The following is a 9,407-nucleotide window of genomic DNA, read 5'->3' as shown; positions in this document are numbered from 1 at the left end:
TAAAAGCAAGGAACCATCTTTACATTGGTTATTTCTTTGCTCTTAGTCTTGGTACTAAGGAGCTCTGGTAGCGTAGTGGTTACGAATCGGGCTGCTAACCTCAAGGTTGGCAGTTCAAAACTACCAGCTGTTTCGTGGGAGAAAGATGAGGCTTTCTGTTCCTGTAAAGATTTACAGCCTCGGAAACCCTGGGCAGGGTCACTATGAGTCGGAACGGACTCCACGATACTTAACAACAACAACAGTCTTAATCCATTAAGCACAATGGATGTTTCTCAATGCATATGAGTGGATTAAGGCAAAAGGACACAGCCTCGTTCCCTCAATAATTTATTCTCTTATTTTTTTAAAAATTGACATTACTGGTATTGGTAAGATCAAATGAGCTAGAAAGACCCAGTTGTCCCTTACACAAACACCTGGCATTTTAATCATGAAGTTAAAATTGTGGTGCTCACAGAATCTTCATTTGGTCTACCATTATGGTCATTCCTCAGCAGTACCTACAATGCTGATTTTCAAATGATACCATTTACTTGTTTGCTATGACTCTTTGCTGTATGTAGATTATTTTTACTTATTATGTATACTTAAAGAATGATTGGACAATCATCTACTCATTCTTTGTACACTCTCCATTGGAAAATCTTTCATTTTTACAACCATTTCCTAAATGGCTATTGCAGTTTTCTTCTGTCATAATTTTCACATAATTAAGTGGTCCCTTTCCTTCAAAAGAAGAAGGACTTTTGAACGAGCCTCCAGTTCTATCCCACAGTGTAAAATATTGTCCATAGTTATAGTCAAAGACTAGATAAGCTGTACGATGAGCTGGACCATTAATAACTGGCCTTAAGATTTGGGGGGTACAATCATTACCATCATGAATGGAAATTGTCCCAGATATTGACCATGATGTACAAGGTTAAATAAGCCAGCCATCTCGTGTAAGGGGAAAATAAACGGGTACTTATGGTAAGGTAGACCCTGAAGGAAGCCATCCACAGGGTGAAAAGCATGACTTGCAAATGGAGTAGGAATCTTCCAAGTGTGATGAGGCTTGTGTATGCGCTTATACAGAAGTCACTAGTGAAGGTTTCTGTGAATCCAATAGATCAACATGTCAGTGAAAAAGAGGAAGAATATCACACTAACAGTGAGTTGAATCCAGCCATATGGAAATTCTCCTGTGTCATATAATTTGTTGTAACCTCTCACCTCTGAAAGGAACAATGAAACAGTGGGAATACTTATCCATGGCAATGACTGGACAGTACACTTAATTTCTCAATAGATTTGATTCTTTTCCTAACAACAGAAATGGCTATTACACATGTGGACTTCATCAAATGGAATACACAAGAATCAAACTGACTACATCAATGGGAAGAAAAGATGAGGAAGCTCAGTATCATCAGCCAAAACAAGGCCAGGGATGCACTTGGAACAGACCTCTAATACTCATATTCAAGTCTAGGCTGAAGTTGTAAAAACTGTGGATGTTTCATCAATTAATGATCATAGACAAAATCATAGTTCAGCAATGCAAAGAGAAAATAAAATAATAAGGGCACCAATATTTGTTACAATTAAGAGACTAATTGTTTGTCAGAAGACAACACCCTCTGGCCATGTAGCTGGATATGCATATGATATAAAAAAAATAATAATCTGCAACACTGAATACAAGATCCATCTTAGCCCCTGAAGAAGTTATTCCACCGCTCCGGCTACCTCAATTTCTCAGGCTGCCTAGCCGGTCTGCAATCTCTGTTGGTTGGCGAGCACCTTTCCTAGATTTTTATCTGCAGTTTTCTTGATCTTTCTCACAATCTGTTGAAGTTGCGATTAGCATTCTTTTAAATTCCTTATCAGGTAGTTCTGATGCCATTTCTGGTACTATATTTTCTAACTCTGTCTTTTGGTCACTTGTTTGAGGCACTCTGTTTTGTTTATTTGTGTTAAGCTGAAGTCGTCTGTTTTCTCTGGACATTGTGGTGTCATACTTATCTTGAGGTGATGATCGTATATTGGTGTATTCTCAGGCACACATCACCTGTCTCCTGTGGATGTAGTAGAGACTGGAAGTGTGGATGCAGTTAGCTCTCTGTTCACTGTTTGTGTAGTATAGTTTAATGTAGGATCACCAGCTTCCAGAAGCAGGCGCCAGACCCTAGGCAGAGCAGAGGTAATGCAAGAGGAGGTGCCAGTGGCTGTTGGGTAGGTGAGGGCAGTGACTGACCACACTCCCACCTCCCAGAAAGGCATGGTAACAAGGAAGATTTGCACCCTCTTACCGCCAACCTCCAGTCACGTCTTGTACCCAAAGCTGCTGTATCAACAGCTGCTCACAAAAGCTCAAGATGGCTGCACTCTGCCAAGCCAGCCCACAGCCTGCCTGTTTTTCTTTTCTCTCCTTGCTTCTTCTGTTCAGCTTCCTCTCCCACTCAATCTACATCTCTGTCCTATTCTCCGATGCTGAGGGTTCCAGGATCACCATCGTCTGTATCTGTTTTACTCCATCTCCCATGTGCTTGTTGCAGAGGGTCAGCTCCATGCATCTGTTTACTCCGCCATCTTGTCCAGGACTGCATGTATGATATTTTTGATGTCATCCCACAACTTCTGCTGTTTTCATTTGCACCTAGTCTCTCATAACAGATTTACTTATGGACTGAACTTTCTAAACACTTTTCAAATCAATCACTCCACACATATTCATGGAGTTCCTACTGTGTGCCAGCAATCACAAACATAGACAAAACTGCCTATCTTCAAAAAATTTACTTTCTAGAAAGCACAGCAGACAACAAACTAGATAATAAGTAAAATATACAGTAAGATGGAATTGAGCTGGGTTCCCTATTGTTTCTAGAACTCAAGTTCCTCATGTACAGGGACAGGACTCCTCTAGTTCAACGCTTGCTATAAGCATGTCACTCTCCAGTCAGAATGAGCTTGTTGCAATTCCCCAAATGTGCCTTGTCCTCTTACAGATCTTTGTCTTTGTACATGTTATTCCTTCTGCCTGGAATGCCCTTCTCTCCTCCCTACACTCTAATGTCCACTCAGTACCTAGCTTAATCAGCATGTCTTCTAGCAGTCTTTCCCTGTCACCTCCATACCACCACCCCATCTCACTGGACATCAGTAACTGGATACCTCTTTGCCAGTACTTTCCTCACAAAGTTGTAATTGTCTATTTCCCACTATGTGGGGGAGATTTTTAATCTTTATATTCCCTGGGGATGTTTATAATCTTTATATTTCTTTATATTCTCCCTGAGCCACTGCAGATAGTCGGTATATATTTGCTGAATAAATAAATGGAAAATTTAGAATGATTGGATGGAAACTGGAAGGATAGAAGAAAGGAAGGAAAGCTGGGTTGATGGAAGAAAGGAAAAAGGAAAAAAGGACAGGTAAATAGACGGATTGATGGATGGATGGATGAATAGATAGATAAGCCATGGTATTTTCAATAACCTCATATGGATGCGAAAGCTAGACAGTGAATAAGGAAGATCATAGAAGAATTGATGCCTTTGAGTTGTGGTGTTGGAGGAGAATACTGAAAGTGCCATGGACTGCCAAAAGAACCAATAGAGCTGTTTTGGAAGAAGTACAACCAGAGTGCTCCTTGGAGGCCAAGATGGCTAGGCTTCGTCTCTCCTACTTTGGACACATTGTCCAGAGAGAACAGTCGCTCGAGAGGGATGTCATGCTGGGTAAGGTGGAGGGTCAGAGAAAAAGAGGAAGACCCCTAATGAGATGGATTGGTCAGGTGGCATCATTGATGGCGTCAAGTGTGGCGGCGGTAGTGAGGTTGGCCCAGGATCAGACATTGTTTCGTTCTGCTGTGCATGGGGTCGCTATGAGTCGGTTCCGACTCTATGGCACCTGACAACAACAACAACAACCCTCTATCAAGGAACTCTGGAAGCGGAGTGGTTACGAATCGGGCTGTGAACTGCAAGGTCAGCAGTTCGAAACTACCAGCTGTTCCACGGGAGAACGATGAGGCTTTCTGCTCCTGTAAAGATTTACAGCCTTGGAAACCCTGTGCAGGGTCACAATGAGTCAGAACCAACTCCACAGCACAAAACTACCACCACCACCCTCCCATAGTCTGTGCCTATTCTCCATGCTTGTGACACTCTGACCCTTCTCAGACCTTTTAAGTGTACAGTAAAGAAAACTCAGCCCTATTCCCCAATTCCTCTTCATGTCTGTCCCACCCACCCCCACCATGATCCCTCATCCTCTCTTCTTCCCCAAGATGCCCTCTCTCAAGCCATCTCTTTTGCTCCCAACATTGTCACTCCCAGACCCAGAGACCTGCTCCTTGATGGTCCCTTTAAACAACTTCCTAAAGTCTCAAACCCCAAGTTGTTGAAGTCTCCCAAAAGAATTTAGATTGCTCGTTTCTTCCACTCAAGACCCCTTTCCTTCCACCTTCCTGGGTTCTCACCTACTGATTTTCCAGGATCTGAACAGCCTTCTCTGTCAGGCTGCCTTGGGTTGTGCCTTTGCTCTGACCGCTTCTCATCTCCTTCGTGTGGCTACCCAGAGCTCACACTCTCAAGCTAGAAAGTCTGGATTGAAATCTGGCTTTCTTTCTTTAACTGTGTAACCTTGGACTACTCGCCAATCTCTGTGGCTTCACTCCTACATTTGTAAATGGGGACAATAGAAGTGTCTACAGCACAGGGTTGTTATGAGAACTAAATGCCTTAATACATGTAAAATACTCAGAAAAATACTTTGCACATAATAAAGCCCTATCCATTTATTATGATTATACTCCACCACAACTTTTTACACATGCACTTTTTACCTATAAGCCCACTATTGGTGCCATTTTCTGCATTATCTCCTCTCCCCTGGAATACCTCTACTTATCCTGCTTCTTTTACTTTAGAAAATATGGTGGCTTTATATAGGCTCAGTAGCTGGAAGGACAGGGAAGCTTCCGGAAACAGTGGAAGTCTGGTGAGGCCCAGCTGTGTCTCTCTCCCTGCTATTCACTGTCTACAGTGTGGCTTTGTCCCCAAGGGGAAAGCCTGACATAGCCTCTGTTTTTTCCATTATTTTGTCACACAGTTGGTAGTAGGGCTTTCCTGGAAATGGTCTCTTCTGACTCTGTCCTTAACTCTCTGAGAGGGCTGTATTTCCCCACCAAAAAAAAAATCATGGTGCTGAGGAACAACCTGAATGAGGATGGATGAGAGAGGATACTAGTCTTAATCAGAGAATTCATTATATGCATGTATTATTATGGTAAAAATATATGGAAAGTATAATGTTTCCTCTCAAACTGACAATTAGTTGAAAGACAACATAACTGAAAATTAGGGCCAGTATAGCATTCACATTCTTAGGAATTTCCCTTCATTTTACTAGAAAGATTGGGCCAAAAGGGAATCAGAGAACCTGGGAAATCAATTATGACCTCATTATCCCTGGCTATCAAATTGCTCCTCCCTTTGTACTCTTTGATTCGGTGCCCTGTGAGGTATGTCCATTTGATTCCTGGGAAACTGAAGCTCAGTTAGATTAAACTACCTGCCTAAGGTAACACAGCTGGTAAGAGGTTGGTATTCAACCCAGCTCTGACTCCAAAGCCAAAGGTCTTTCTGCCATTCTGTGCTGGATCCTGTGCCATCCTGGATCAAAACTGTAGCCCATACTTGTATATAGGGGAGTGCTGGAGGCTGAAACTCTGCCCCTCCCTGTCCCTTCCTGTCCTATGCCTGATGGACAAACATTTCTTGGGAGGTAGTTTATTTTTTGAGGGTTTTTTTTGTTGTTGTTTTTTAGTGGCTTATTTTGTTGTCGTTTTTGTTCTTTTTTGAGAGGCCAGTGGAGGACATAGAAGAGTGCAGAAAATTAAATGACCCACAGAGGAAGCCTGACTCTCAGACCAGAACACTCTTAACTACTTAGAACACTGCTGAAAGGAGGTAAGAATTCTCAAACTGCACAGAAACATTGAACTGAAGGGGACAAAGTGCCAGGAAACATTTCAAGGCAAGTGGATGAAAGAGAAATGGAAAGTGAGCTTTAGAGAAAAGAACATGGAAGGAATCATATTTAGAGAAAAATCACCAAAATTGGTCTCAGTAGAATGATTGCTCTGTACTATTAGTTTCAGCTTCAGCAATGGTCCTGCCTGGAGTAAGTGTGGGCTCTGTCAGAGGAAGGAGAGCTGCTCAATGTAAATGGAAATGGTGCAAAAATACTGGGCATTGTTGAGAAAGATATTGGTCATTGTTATAGACTGGATTGTTGTTGTTGTTGTTATGTGTCGTCAAGTCAGGTCTGACCCATAGCTTCTCTGTACAGGGTTTCCAAGGAGCAGCTGGTGAGCTTGAACTGCTAACCTTGCAGTTCAAACGGCTCTGCAGTCTGGCGCATTAACCCACAGTGCCACACCAGGACTCCATAGACTGGATTAAGTACCCCCAAAATATGTGTGAAAGTCCTAATCCTGTATTTGTAAATAGAATTTATGTCATGCTAAAGAGATCATGCCCAAGTAAAGTGGGTCCTAACAATAATCCCTTCTGAGTTATAAAAGGACGCACTAGACAGAGAGACATATCCAAAGGACAACATGTGAGGACCCAAGGACCCAAAGGATTGCCAGAGGCACCAGAGACTAGAGAGGGCCTCAGAAAGAATCAACATGGTTCAGATTTGAACTTCTAGCCTCCAGAATTTTGACAAAATAAGTTTCTGCTCTTTTAAGTCTCTTATTTGTGGAATTTTTCATTACAGTAGCACTTGATAACTAAGACAGTCACAAAATATAAAACAAAAATAAATTCTTTGCTGTTAAGTACTTACTGTCAAATTGGTTCCAACTCATAGGAGGCTGAAAAATAGGGCTTCTGAGCAGCTGCTGGTGGATTTGGACTGCCAACCTTGCAGGTATAGCCCAGTGCTTATCCTATAGCTCCATACCAGGACTCCAAAAAATACCTAACTAGGAGTCTTGGTGTGGCATTGTGAGTTAGTGCACTGGACTGCAAAGTTGGTTTGAGCCACAAGCTCCATGGTTCAAGCTCACCAATTGCTCCTCAGAAACTCTATATAGGGTCAGAACCAAGTCAATGGCACTTAACACCAGCAACAGGGAAGAAGGGATAGGAATAGAAAGGGATTGGTGAGAAGATGGTCTGACAACAGGTCTTAAGGAATTTTTGTAGACTTTCTCTCTGTGGCAGACTTGGCCCAGGACAAGGACTGATTCATAGGATATCAATAAAGAAATTCCCAAGCCGTTCAAACCAGACATGGTCCTGGTTCCCAGGTTCCCATCTGTAGGGAGATGGATCCCAGACTGGGCTCAGGCTGAGCATTCTCAGGACCTTGCCTTTGAGACATTTTTCTGAAATACAAAGTTAGTGATGCTTCTCCTGCCTGAAGCAAGAGTCTCAGAAAAGTGCTTTGTAATTGCGCTTTCCTGGGTCCTACCACTTTCTCTGCTGCCGAATACTTAGATACAGGCTGTCCCCAGTCCCCCACATGGCCCTGATCCAGAAGTCTGGCAAGATCTCTGGGAGGGCCCGTTCTGACCTGTGTTCATTCCTCAGGGCAGGAGGGTGCCCTGGTGAATGCAGGCAATGGGAGAGGAAGTGGGGGCAAGCATGTTGCTGAAGGAAAAGGTCAGGCCGCCCTCTGCTGTCTGTCAAGTTCCCTCTGTCCAGAGTGATTGATGGTGAGGCCCAGGCAGCTCTGCATTTCCTGCACTGACAAAGACAGCTCTCAAAGGCCAAGAGCATAGGCGGAGCCTGTAGGTCCAGGGCCATGTCCACCCCTAGGGATGCAGCATGTACAAGTGCCTTCCCACAGAGGGGCACTCAGCGTGTATGTGACACAACTGATGAAAGTGAATTTACATCTTCTTGGAACAAATCGGTCTTAGAAGAAATACAACCAAAATGCTTCTTAGAAGACAGGGGGTGAAACATCGACTCACTTGTTTCAGACTCGTCATCAGGAAGACGAATCGCTAGAAAAGGAGATCACGTTTGGTAAAGTGGTGGTGGTGGTGTTTGTGTACCATCAAGTCAATTCCGACTCATAGCCACCCTGTATGGGTTTTCTGAGGTTGTAAATCTTTACTGGAGGAGAAAGTCTCATCTTTCTCCTGAGGAGACTAGCACTGTTGATCCTTGCAGTTAGCAGACCAATGCGTACACCACCAGGGCTCATTGTGTTTGGCAAAGCTGAGCGTCAGAAAACGTAAAGGAAACCCTCAATGAGGTGGATTAATACAATAGCCCCAGCAATTGTTTGAAATATGCCAACAATCATGAAGCTGGATAATAGGACCCTTATAGTTCTGTTGGTGTGGCACTGTGGGTTAATGCAGTGGACTGCAAAGTCAGTTTGAACCACAAGGTTGGTGGTTCAAGCTCACCGGCCACTCCTTGGAAACCCTATACAGGGTCGCTATGAGTCAGAACCGACTCGACAGCACTTAACAACAACAACAACAATAGTTCTGTTGGAGTCCTGGTATGACACTGCAGGCTAATGCACTGGACTGCACAGTCAGTTTGAATCACAAGGTTGCAGACTCAAGCTCAATAGCTGTTCCCTGAAAACTCTATACAAGGTCGCTATGGGTCGGAACCAACTCAATAGCACTTAACAATGAAAGTTGTGTTACATGGGGTCTATTTGACAGGAAGCAACAATATTGGACATCTCAGTTGCATACAATGAGGTGAACCTGTTCTGGGCTTTACTGGCCAGCTGTGGTTCAAGAAAACCATATCCTTGGCTCACAGGTGGAGAGAAGTGTGCTGAGTTTGCTAATCTGCAGGGCAGATCCCTATGTGATGCCAGCCAAGGGCCTTCCTCTAGAAGCTTGCAGGAACTCTGCATACAGAACAGAGCAGCAGGTTCCCCACCAGGGAAGCCTGTCCTGTCCCCTCTCACTCCCACCTCAGGCAGAAGGATCCCTCATTCCCATTAACCAGCGGTCTCCCAGGGTGTCGGGTATAATACCCTCCCTGTGGTCACTCCACAGGGATGACATATAAGAACCATCCAAAGTGCAAGGGGATTGACCCTTCTCCACAGCACTCCTTCCACTTAATAGGAACAGCTGGTCAGTGAAGTGTTTGCTAAAAATTTAACAAGACTCAAACAGTAAGAGACATCTGCCAATAAATTGAAAGGGAGCACCCAGCTAAATGAGGTTTAATTTAAATTCCTAAATCGACCTGAGAGAAGAGCTTCATTGTGCCTTCAAGTTGTATTAGTACAAGCAAGGTTTGGGCCAGTTTGACATCAGCTGGACTCCCCCTCTCCCCACTGGCCGCCTGTCAGGAGGTAATGGCCCTCACAGGACTGAGCTGTAAAATGAAGTCAAACTGCCGAGAGGAAGGTGG

At 43.7% G+C, this 9,407-nt stretch overlaps 1 pseudogene; it reads right to left on the bottom strand.

Moving 5' to 3' along the window:
• Positions 1-613: 613 nt before the first annotated feature.
• Positions 614-1,696, bottom strand: LOC102823003 (annotated as a pseudogene).
• Between the last annotated feature and the right edge of the window lie 7,711 nt (positions 1,697-9,407).

Source organism: Chrysochloris asiatica, unplaced genomic scaffold (genome assembly GCF_000296735.1).
Source record: "Chrysochloris asiatica unplaced genomic scaffold, ChrAsi1.0 scaffold00146, whole genome shotgun sequence".
Classification (NCBI taxonomy): Eukaryota; Metazoa; Chordata; class Mammalia; order Afrosoricida; family Chrysochloridae; genus Chrysochloris; species Chrysochloris asiatica.
This window is presented reverse-complemented; position numbering and strand designations above follow the sequence as displayed.